Source organism: Triticum aestivum, chromosome 5B, assembly GCF_018294505.1.
Source record: "Triticum aestivum cultivar Chinese Spring chromosome 5B, IWGSC CS RefSeq v2.1, whole genome shotgun sequence".
NCBI lineage: Eukaryota > Viridiplantae > Streptophyta > Magnoliopsida > Poales > Poaceae > Triticum > Triticum aestivum.
The window spans coordinates 308,140,344-308,153,636 of NC_057807.1; positions in this window are offsets into that span (position 1 = coordinate 308,140,344).

Here is a 13,293-nt window from a genome sequence, read left to right on the forward strand (position 1 = left end):
TGTTCATGCATGTCACCAAAAATTATATCATTGAAGCTATGTTCAAATACGAATCCAACGCTGTAATTTTTGTTGACATGCATTGACATTTTGTTAGTTAAATCTTTGGTCAAAATTTGACACAAATTACAAAGGGGACTAATGAACTAGGACGGAGTTAGTACTGCCAAACATTATACGAGAGGAACAGTCTGCCATCGTCTCAGGTAGACTCATTACTGACAACATAATTGCAGCTAATGAGTGCCTTCATTTTATGAAAATAAACACAATAATGAGAAATAGGCATTGTGCCCTCAAGCTTGATATGATGAAAGCATATGACAGAGCTGAGTGCGATTATTTGAAAGCAATAATGTTCAGGCTGGGTTTTTCTAATGAGTTGGTGCATATTGTAATGGGTATGGTAAGCTCCGTAAAAAAATTAGTGCTCTTCAATGGTAAGAAACTTTAGCGGTTCAAACCGTCTTGAGGAATTGGGAGACCCCATCTCTCCATACCTTTTCTTGATAGCAGCAGAAGGTCTTTCGTGCCTCCTAAAATCAACAGACGAGTCATCCAATCTAAATGGTCTCAAGGTAGCCCTTTCGGCGCCACCAGTCAACCATTTACTATTCGTAGATGACAGCCTGTTGTTTTTCGAGGCAAGTGCTAGTGGAGCAAATGAGGTAAACCAGGTGTTGAATTTTTATTGTTAGGCATCTAGACAACGCATTAATCAAGATAAATCAGCCATTTTCTTCAGTAAAAGGTGTCCAGAGAATGTTAACAGAAAGTGAAGGCCTTCTTGCAAGTACCAAATGAAACTCTTAGTGCTAAATATTTGGGAATGCCAACTCAGGTGGGGTCTTCCAAAAATGGTGCTTTCAAGTACCTAAAGGACTACCTGTGGGGTAAGGTGCAAGGATGGATAGAACAAACGATGTCATCAGCAGGGAACGAAGATATGGTTAAAGCAGTAACAAAAGCATTTCTGATATATTATATGTCTTGTTTCAAATTGCCGAGAGGTTTGTGTGAGCACTTAAATATGTTGAGAAGGAAATTCTCGTGGGGCAGCAAAGAAGGGAAGCGCAAGCCAGATTGAGTATCTTGGGAAGCAATGACACATCCCAAGAGCATGGAAGGCTTAGGGTTCAAAGATCTTGAATTATTTAACCTTGCTTTGTTGGCTAAACACGCATGGTGAATTTTGACATCTCCAAACTCACTGAGTGCAAGGCTGCTGAAGAGTATCTACTTCCCTCATGGTACCATCCTAAATGCTGAACTTGGAGGCCATCCAAGCCAAATTTGGAGTTCGATTGTTAAAGGACGGGACATCCTGAAGCAAGGCTTGATAAGACGGGTCAAAAACAGGGAGAGCACTAATATCTGGGGGGGGTAACTGGATCCCCAGGGACTATTATGCGCCCATTCGGGGGTCGGGTGATTACCCCCCCCCCCCTCCCGAGCAAGTATGCCACTTCATCGACAGTTCCTCGGCCACATGGGATCACGCAAGACTATAGGAGGTGTCCATCATTACTATTCCTCTATGCACATCTAATATAAGTGACAGTTGGGCTTGGCACTTTGAAAAAGAGCAGAGTCTTTACTGTGAATCGGTATATAGAATGATGACTGGCACAAAATTCGGGAGAGATGCGTGGTTGGATGGCTTGGCAGGCTCCTCGAGTAGGGACTAATAACCCACAAGTATAGGGGATCAGTTGTAGCCTCTTTCGATAAGTAAGAGTGTCGAACCCAACGAGGAGCTAAAGGTAGAACAAATATTCCCTCAAGTTCTATGGACCACCGATACAACTCTACCCACGCTTAACGTTCGCTTTACCTAGAACAGTATGAAACTAGAAGTACTTTGTAGGTGTTGTAGGATAGGTTTGCAAGTTAATAAAGAGCATGTAAATAAAATGTAGGGGTTGTTTAGATAAAGAAGCAACTAAATTAGTTTTAGTAGAGAGATTTTTGTCACAAGAAAGCTATTTGTCCCTAGGCAATCGATAACTAGGCCGGTAATCACTATTGCAATTTTATATGAGGGAGAGACATAAGCTAACATAGTTTCTCTTATTGGATCATATGCACTTATGATTGGAACTCTAGCAAACATCCGTAACTATTAAAGATCATTAAGGTAAAACTCAACCATAGCATTAAAGTATCAAGTCCTCTTTATTTCCATACGCAAACAACCACTTACTCAGGTATGTGCTTCTGTCACTCACGCCACCCACCATAAGCAAACCATGAACATATTGCAAACCCTACAGCAGGGACCCCTCACGCTTGAGCGACACGAAGAGCACCATAGGACAATACCAATAATAAAACATGCAACTCAAACCAATCATGATCATCAATCAACCCATAGGACAAAACGGATCTACTCAAACATCATAGGATAACCATACATCATTGGGAAATAATATATAGTGTTGAGCACCATGCTTAAGTAGAGATTAAAGCAGGGAGGAGAGGTGTTACACCGCTGCATAGAGGGGGAGAGAGTTGGTGATGATGGCGGCGAAGTTGTTGGTGTAGATCGCCGTCACGATGATGGCCCCGGCGGTGTTCCGGCGCCATCGGGAGAGAGGGGGAGAGAGAGCCCCTCCTTCTTCTTCTTCCTTGACCTCCTCCCTAAATGGGAGAAGGGTTTCCACTCTGGTCCATGACATCCATGGCGGCGGAGGGGCGGAGCCCCTCCGAGATTGGATCTCTCTCTCTGTTTCCGTCCGTCTCTGCGCTCCCAGATTCTGGCCTTTCACCGTTTCTTAAATTCCCGGAGATCCGTAACTCCAATTGGGCTGAAATTTAAACATGATTTTTATCCGGATATTAGCTTTCTTGCAGCGAAAGAAGGGCCCCAACCGCCTTACGGAGTGGCCACAAGGACCAGGGGCAAGCCTCCCATCCTTGTGGACTCCTCGGGCATCGTCTCGCGTTGATTCTTTTTCCCAAAAATCACATATATTCCAAAAAAAATCTCCATAAGTTTTTATCTCGTTTGGACTTTGTTTGATATGGATTTTCTGCGAAACAAAAAGCATGCAACAAATAGGAACTGGTGAGGGAGTCCTGGACTAAGGGGTCCTCGGGCGTCCGGGCTATGTGATATGGGCCGGACTGATGGGCCATGAAGATACAAGATAGAAGAACCTTCCCCGTGTCCGGGCGGGACTCTCCTTTGCGTGGATAGCAAGCTTGGCATTCAGATCATGTACTTTCCTTCTTCTGTAACCAACTCTGTACAACCCGAGCTCCCTTTGGTGTCTATATAAACCAGAGGGTTTAGTCCGTAGGGCAAGATCACAATCATACAGGCTAGACATCTAGGGTTTAGGCATTATGATCTCGAGGTAGATCAACTCTTGTAACCCCTATACTCATCAAAGTCAATCAAGCAGGAAGTAGGGTATTACCTCCATTAAGAGGGCCCGAACCTGGGTAAACATCGTGTCCCCTGCCTCCTTGTTACCATCGATCCCTAGACGCACAGTTCGGGACCCCTACCCGAGATCTACCGGTTTTGACACCGCATTGGTGCTTTCATTGAGAGTTCCGCTGCATCGTCACCAGAAGGCTCGATGGCTCCATCAACCATCCACAACAACACCGCCCTAAGGGAGACTTTTCTCCCCGGACAAATCTTCATATTCGGCGGCTTCGCACTACGGGCCAATTCAATTGGTCATCTGGAGCAGATCGACTGCTACGCCCCTAGTCATCAGATCGGGTTCAGAAACCTATGCTACATCGTTGATATCCGGGGAGACTTGATCTTCCAAAGGTTCGCGACCTTAACCACGACCCCGGTCCCAGATCCGGAGCACCTCATCAAGTCGAGGACGGGGGTCGGGAACCCGCCGGACTCTTTGCAACCATAGAGCTCAACACCGAAGATACGGAGGGGGTCGTTTCACCGGTCGACTCGGAGTCGCTCCGGACTCCCTCTGTCCTCGTCAAGCCGGACTCACCTCCTTATACCAACTCCGAACTATCGAGGTCCGGGTTATACGAGCTCGGCCGAGGAACTCCTGCCCCGCCCCGCTCCACGGATTCTCGCTTCCCTGTCCAGACACCACTCTTAAACGAGGCTCTGGACTTAATGCGATCTCTCGCCATTACAGAAGGATCGCTGTCGAACTATGCCCAACCCACACCAGGGGCTGAGAGCAGGGAATTTTACGTCCCACCCACCACCCACTTCATAGCCACTGTCGAGGATTTAACCGACATGCTCGACTACGCCTCCGAAGACATCGACGGCATGGGCGGCGATGCCGGAGAAGCGCAAGGCCAGAACCTGCCGTTCACCGGACGCTGGATGGCCACTTCTTCGTATGACGTATACATGGTGGACACACCCAAAGAGAATGACGCCAACGACGAGAAGATTCTAGAAGATGAACCTACTGAAGCACCTACGAAGCATCGACATCAGCGGCGCTGATCAAGATCGCATCACGAAAAAGACAATTATACATGCACCGAAGACAACAATACTCCGGATAACGCCGAAGACCAAGAAGCCCCTGTCGAGCCAACATCCGAACAGGATGATTGGGAAGAGGGGCAAGTCAACCCCGATGATCCTATCGGGGATGAGGGCTCGGAAGAGTAACTACCTACCGACCTCCGAAGAGTACGAGAGCCTGGGCGATGAGGATTTCATCGTACCAGAGGACCCCCTCAAACAAGAGCGCTTCAAGCGTCGGCTAATCGCCATACCAAGAAGCCTAAAAAATAAGCGATAGCAACTGCAAGCCGATTAGGACTTACTCAATGACAGATGGACTAATGTCCTGGCAGCCGGGGAATGCAATACGAATGATTATCGATTACTATGAGTATAAACTTTTTGAACTTTAAATTTTCGACTGTACAACATACTAAAAGATGCAATAAGAATGATTATCGATTACTATGAAAGAATAATTGTTTGGTGACGATTCTTCAATTACTCCATGTACATTCATTTGCTTATTAGCATTGTCATGCCCATCTTATTTGCGGGTGCTTCAACTATTCCTAATTAATCTGACAAAATCAACCACATAGTTATATATTGTGCTGTGTTTTGACATTTCTTGGACAGTTTTCGAGAAAATTAAGTGAATGCATTTTTTTAGGACAGAAGTGAATGTAATTTCATATTGCAAGTACACGCAAACACTGCCTTCCATCAAACAATTTTACTCGCTGAGATGCAGAAAACTACAAGCTACACATAACTTATTAACTTTCATTGGATCGAGAGTTCTACGTGGTATGTACATACCTGGATTTGGCAGTCCGGCAAGCAGCCCAGTAAACTCAAACCCATACATACCCTTCAAGCCTTGATGAGGCGTAGGTATAGGAAGCAAAAAAGTTGGGCATAAGTTAGGGCAAAATCATTAAGATATAGGACACCTCTCACATCGGCGACGGTGATGAGGCATAGGCTGGAGCTGCTGCAGCGGCGGTGCCACGGTGAGACGGTGAGGCGTGGTTGTCTTGCTTCCGCAATCCGCTACCATGCGGCAGCAGCAGCCTGCCGGCGATGAGATTTTGAGGCGACCGACGAAAAGAAGGCGAACAGCCTGCAGGCGATTGTCATCGTGCGTGATGTAAATCGACGAAATCACTCCCCCACGTTACGCCGCACAATCCGCTCTCGCTCCCTGGTCGATCGATCTCTCCAAAATGTAACAAGTGCAGGTAACGTAGGCCCAGGATAGCACAGGCACAGTCGTATTAACAGGCAGACTTGGGGGGGCTCGTTTTCGGGGCCCCGGGGCGGCCGCCCCCTGCCCCCTCCATCAGGGTCGGGCCTGGGAGGTGAGTGCTTGAAGGTATATCTTTAGATCTTGCAATCGAATCTTTTAGTTTCTTGTTTTATCACTAGTTTAGTCTATAAAAGAAAATTACAAAAAAAGGAATTGAGTTTGCCTCATACGCTTCATCTTTTTAATATCTTTCCTGAGAATGATGGAAAGGAAAATTGTGCTCAAGTGCTAGAAGGAGAAGGCTATAAAATGTTTGGCACCAAATCTTTAAGTTGTGAGTATGATTGCAATGTTGTTAGTATGAATTCTTTGAATACCCATGATGCTAATGACATGCAAAACCACAAGCTTGGGGATTCTATGTTTGATAAAGATGATATTTTTTGTCCCCCATGTTTGGATGAGCGAATTTATTATGATGAAAGCATGCCTCCTATTTATGATGATTATTGCGATGACACGTATGCTATAAAGAATAAAGATAACCATGAAACTTGCCATATTGATTTTAATTTTCAATTGGATTATGCTTCACATGATAGTTATTTTGTTGAGTTTGCTCCCACTACTATTGATGAGAATAAATTTCCTTATGTGGAGAGTAGTAAAATTTCTATGCAAGTAGATCATGAAAAGATTGCTTTATGTGATGGTTATATTGTTGAATTCATTCATGATGCTACTGAAAATTATTATGAGGGAGGAATATATGCTTGTAGGAGTTGCAATGATATCGAGTTTCCTCTCTATGTGCTTAAAGTCTTAAATTTATGCTTGTTTTGCCTTCCTATGCTAGTTGATTATTGTTCCCATAAGTTGTTTGCTCACAAAATCCCTATGAAAAGGAAGTGGGTTAGACTTAAATGTGTTAGTAATATGCTTCATGATGCTCTCTTTATGTTTCAATTCTTATCTTTTATGTGAGCATCATTGAAATCGCCATGCCTAGCTAAAATGCATTAAAGAAAAGCGCTTGTTGGGAGACAACCCAATATTTACCTTTACTGTTTTTGTGTGTTCATGTGATTATGATACTGTAGTAATCATGTTTTATAGCTTTTTGTTTCAATAAAGTGCCAAGTAAGACCTTTAGGATAACTTATGGTGATAGTTGTGTTGATCCTGCTGAAAATCAAAAACTTTTGCACCTAGTAAATTAGTTTTTATAATTCACAGAAACGTGCTTTTAATCTCATTATTTTTGATATGGATTGGTAAAAACATTTCTCAGGTTTTCCTAATTTGGTAGAATTTTTGGAGTTACAGAAGTATTTGAGAGTTACAGATTACTACAAACTGTTCTATTTTTGACAGATTCTGTTTTCTATGCGTTGTTTGCTTATTTTGATGAATCTATGAGTAGTATCGGAGGTTATGAACCATAGAGAAGTTGGAATACAGTAGATATTACACCAATATGAATTTAGAATGAGTTCATAACAGTACCTAAGTGGTGATTTATTTTCTTATACTAACGGAGCTTACGAGTTTTCTGTTGAGTTTTGTGTTGTGAAGTTTTCAAGTTTTGGGTAAAGATTCGATGGACTATGGAATAAGGAGTGGCAAGAGCCTAAGCTTGGGGATGCTCAAGGCACCCCAAGGTAATATTCAAGGACAACCAAGAGCCTAAGCTTGGGAATGCCCCGGATGACATCCCCTCTTTCGTCTTTGTTCACCGGTAACTTTACTTGGAGCTATATTTTTATTCACCACATGATATGTGTTTTGCTTGGAGCGTCATTTTCTTTTGTTAGTATTTGCTTGATGTTATTTATAATAATGTTTTTCTTCTATATTTTCAATAATAATGTCAATGATAGCCTTTACCATGCTTATTTTGCAAGTATACTTGTTGCTGTTTGAAAATAGAAAGTTTATCGATGTTGCAAAAATTCCCTAGAAAAGTCAGAATATGATATATTGTTGAAACTTTTTGCAAAATAAGCTATGATAAATTTTCTATAGTGTAGTATTTTTTCATAATTTTTGGAGTTAGGGAAGTATGATGGATCTTGCATTCTTTACAGACTGTACTGCTTTGGCAGATTGCTGTTATGTTTGCATTGTTTGCATATGCTTGCTTGTTTAATGATTTTATTTGAGGATAGGAGTATTAAATATGCAGAGGCATTTAGTATGCAATGTTGAATAATAATTTTTGTGATTTGCTACAGTAGAGAATGATAAAGTTTTTGCATTGGTTTATAATAACTTATCTCACGAGTCCTTGTTGAGTTTTGTGTGGATGAAGTTTTTGAGATTTAGAAAACCGAGATATAAAAGGAATTAAGGAGACACAAAAGCTCAAGCTTGGGGATGCCCAAGGCACCCCAAGATAATATTTCAAGAAGTCTCAAGCATCCAAGCTTGGGATGCCCCGGTAGGCATCCCACCTTTCTTCTTCAACAATTATCGGTTAATATCGGTTGAACCTAAGTTTTTGCTTCTTCACATGATGTGTGCTATCCTTGAAATGTCATTTTACTTTGTTTTGCTTGTTGTTTGAATAAAATACGAAGATCTGAAATTCTTAAATGTTAGAGAGTCTTCACATAGTTGCATAATTATTCAACTACTCATTGATCTTCACTTATATCTTTCGGAGTAGTTTGTCATTTGCTCTAGTGCTTCACTTATATCTTTTTTGAGCACGGTGGTGGTTTTATTTTGAATAAATAGATGAACTCTCATGCTTCACTTATATTATTTTGAGAGTCTTAAACGCTATGATAAGTTTGATACTTGATAATTGTTTTGAGATATAAATGTGGTAATGTTAGAGTCATGCTAGTTGGGTAATTATGAAATTGAGAAATACTTGTGTTAAAGTTGGCAAGTCCCGTAGCATGCACGTATGGTAAATGTTGTGTGACAAATTTGTAGCATGGGGTGCTCTTTTGATTGCCTTCCTTATGAATGGAGGTCGGGATCGCGCGATGGTTAACTCCTACCAACCCTTCCCCTAGGAGGATGCGTAGTAGTACTTTGCTTCGAGGGCTAATAAACTTTTGCAATAAGTATATGAGTTCTTTATGACTAATGTGAGTCCATGGATTATACGCACTCTTACCCTTCCATCATTGCTAGCCTCTACGGTACCGTGCATTGCCCTTTCTCACCTAGAGAGTTGGTGCAAACTTCGCCGGTGCATCCGAACCCCATGATACGATACGCTCTATCACACATAAACTTATATCTTCCTCAAAACAGCCACCATACATACCTATTATGGCATTTCCATAGCCATTCCGAGATATATTGCCATGCAACTTTCCACCGTTCCATTTATTATGATATGCTTCATCATTGTCATATTGCTTTTGCATGACCATGTAGTTGACATCGTATTTGTGGCAAAGTCACCTTCATAATTCTTTCATGCATGTCTCTCTTGATTCATTGCATATCTCGGTACACCGCCGGAGGCATCCACACACTACTAGGGAAAACCCTAGCAGTAGCGCGGGTATTTTGCCTATCAGTAGCGCGGGACGTCGCGCTACTGATAAGGCGCTATAGCTAATGTGTAGCAGTAGCGCCCTTTAGGTAAGAGCGTTGCTGCTAATATCTGCAGCGCTTTTTATAAGTAAGCACTACTGGTAAGGGAGCGCTACTGCTAACTTTGTTCCCCTCGCTACTGCTAGTTTTATTAGTTTTTGTTTTTTATGCATATTTGTTTTGTATTTGAATGGGCTTTATACAATAATCTTTAGCATATCATACACATACAAATGTAATCATAGCATATACATACAAAAAGTCTCATCAAATCATGTCATCATCATAATCATCATCCAACACAATGTGGTCTCTCATCATCATCTCGAAAATAGCGATATAAGTCTTGATTACTTGCAACTACATCATCATCCATCTAAACAATGATATATGCGAGAAGAGATACACTATGAGTGCGAGAGGAACTATGAAGTACATGAGTTTGTATCCCTCTCTCGCATTAATTAGCGTGAACCTAAACTAACTACTAGCTGTCGCTCGGAAACCGGAAACCGGTACACCTGGGCCTGACACTCCGGCCACTCGTCGTATACTCCTGGTGTAGCACTTCTTCGCCATCGATGATCTATGCACATGCATCGTCACATGAGTCGATGATATGCAACATATATAGTTGAGCAACATAAAGAGACAAACTTGGCTAAAATATAAGCAACATATCATAAGCATAAATAACAAAGTTCATCGTACCCAAAATGCCCTAACTAGAGTGATCTTCGCTAGTCGAGGAGGAGGATGGTTTAATTACATCACAAATAAAGTTTCATCGTGCATAACTCAAAGTTTTGTCATACAGAAAGTATGGACTAAACGGACACATTGTCATATATCGACAATCACTTCAACATGTCGTGCCATCCATCCATGTTAGGGAGAAAGTCCTCGAGATTAGTGAAAGGCTTCATGTCGAGACGCCGAGAGGCTACGCGTGTTCAGACGTCTTCCCGCGACATTTCTCCTTCTTCGTAGAACATCCCTGTTTTTTCGAGGACCTCCTTCATGATGATTTGGGCAAGTTCATGCTGGATGTGATAGAACTCTGCTCGAAGTCGATGATCCTCGATATCTCCTAAGTGCTTTGCCCATTGCAGAAAATGGGCATTGCCGGATTTAGGTGACATGCGAAGTTTCTGGTGATCCTGTCTATACTCCAACATGTGGTGTAGGACATAGAATCCATCATTAAGAGAATCACTCGGTTGCTGGATGCAGCAGAAGTCGGTCTTATGGCTGAAGGCGGGCTTACCGTGCCTTGTCTTCTTGTCGTTGACCTCTCCACCCCCTTTGCCGTAGTAAAATATAGCACTGTCAAGAACAGACTTGACGTGGGTGTAATCCTTTTTGGTAATGTTCTTCGACGAGTCCAAGTAAAGAGCGTGGGAGTATCGGGGGTAGAGGATGATGAGGACGGCGCGCCCGCCGCTGCGCAAAATAAGTACACCTCAAATTAATTAGCCTCCACCGTGCAAATGAATGATTGAAATCGAAGGAAGGATATCCACGCGGATGACTTACAGGGGATGATAAGGCACGAGAATCGCCTCCTTGTCCTTATTGGCGAGCATGAAATTGACGAGGTAGTCCCTCGCGAATTCATAGTGCTTTGCGCAGACTACCAAGAAGCTCTCGTGCATGAAGTATGGGTCAGCGACACAAATAAAAGGTATCTGCTCAACCCCGATGAGGTCGTTCATGTGCAAGGCATAAAGGCAGACAAACATAAAATCCAGCTTTTTCCAGTGATACATGTCGAAGATGTAATCGAATTGAAGGAAGAACTTGTCCGCGGGGAATGTGTCGACGTACGACAATGGCCGCGACACGTTAACCACGTAGAGTGGGTATCCTGGATTTTTCGACGTGATGAGGCCTTTCTCTCTCCGCAGCACATCGTCATGAAGTCTCCTTACATCGCCGAATCTGGCCCCTATCGCTGCTTCAGGTAGGATTGGTGGCGGTTGTCCGTATGATGCAGCCTATTTGATTGCCGTAGCACGCGCGCGCTTCTTTGGGTGCGGTTGGCTCAAAATTGCCGTCGTCCACCTCCGAGACCACCAGTCTAGTAGTCCTGAGCTTGTTAGGAAGCCGTTGCCTCTTTGCTTTCGGTTCTATACCGGCTCTGCTAGTCTCGGCACCGGTCTCAGTCTCAGCACGGGTCTCAATGCCGGTCTCAGTCTCAGCGCCGGTCTCAGTCTTAGCACCGGTCTCGATGTCAGTCTCAATCTCCGATGTGACAGGTGGACCCACCAACATCAACTCTTGATCATCAGCGTCCCTCAAAAATTCTTCTGCCGCCAGGTACACGTTATCGCAATCACCAGAACCCTGTCCTTCATCGTTGCTAGCCATGTTTCCTTACGATTAAATCTAGTAATTAATTCTAGACCTAATAAAATGAATAATGACATGCAGGAACGTTGACTCCTTCCTGGTGCGGCAAATCCCGGGCACTCAATATGTCCTAGTTTGTAGCACAAGTCATGCCAAAATTCACAGAAAATTTCGGCATGACTTTTGCTAAAAAGTGGACAAATCGAGAACCTGAAATTTGCCGGAACAGAAATGAATCAACATTCCGGCAAAACATAGGCCACTCGACTTCATTCCATGGAAACAACAAAGCCACTTGGGCACAATCGAACCACTTCAATGAAAAGATATAACATGACCACTTCAATGAAAAGATATAATCAACAATAAAAGTCTAGGAAAGGATCATCTTTAAAATAAAACTTGCCTAAATTCTTTTCCTTGAAAAATAGTGGTCTTTTCAAAAATCAAAAACCTTTGCAAAATGACCTCACTAAACACTTCTCTGCCTAGGACAGAACCCAAATTATGTTGATCTAGCTATTCCTCTCTCTTACACACACACACATTATTTTCTCTAACCCTTCTCTGCCTAGGACAGAACCCAATTAAATTGCAAAGGAACTCCATTTCTCTAACCCTTCTGACCTAATGCTCTAGAATAAAATTTTGCTCTAACCTAGCCAACCTACTTAACCTAGCTTGTTAATCTAATGAACCTAATTAACCTACCTATTTAACCTAGTTTATCTAGATAATTAACCTAATTAAACTAGTTAACATAGCTAGTCCTCTCTCAAAGCCCTAAATAAATTTTTGCACTAACCTAGATAATTAACCTAATTAAACTAGTTAACCTAACTAGTTCTCTGTCAAAGCCCTAACTAAAATTTTGCACTAACCTAGATAATTAACCTAATTAAACTAGTTAACCTAGGTTCTCTGTCCAGTGTTTGTGCTATATATGCATGAGAGAGAGAGGAGGGGTGGGGGCTTACAAACGATGGCTCCGGTGGTGGCGAGGGAGGCAGTGGTAGCGAGGAAGGCAGGGGCGTCTCCGGTGATGGCGAGGGAGGCAGTTGTGGCGAGGGAGGATCCGGTGGCGTCGACGGCGGCTCCGGTGGCGTTCATGAGGCCGTGCGGCTCCGTGGTGTTTGGGGCGGATTTGGTGGCGTCGACGGCACGCGGCTCTGGTGGCTCCGGGAGCGTCGACGTCGGCAGGAGAAGGCGGTGAAGTGGGGCGACGGCGAATCGGGGAGACGGCAGCGGGGTGGGTCGAGGGATTTGGGGGAGAAGTGGTGGCCGGGGGAAAACGGTTTTTTGGTTAAGTAGCGCGTTTCACAAAACGCGCTATAGCTAAGGTAGCTATAGCGGTTTTAGCAAAACGCGCTACTGCTATAGCTATGCAATTTCTTTCCATTTCCTTATTTCCTTTTCTGTTTCTATATATGGGGTCTAGGAAACGCGCAGCAGCTACATTAGCTATAGCGCCTCTTACGAATAGACGCTACTGATATGCCTTTCTCCTCTTTTTTCACTTTTTCATTTATTTTGCTTTACATTTTATTTTTTCCTTTCTCCTTTTTCTATTTCTTTCATTTTCATTTACTTTTCTATTTGTTTTTCATTTTATTTTATTTCCATTAGCAGTAGCGCTTTCCATAGGAAATACGCTACTACTTATCTCCTAGCG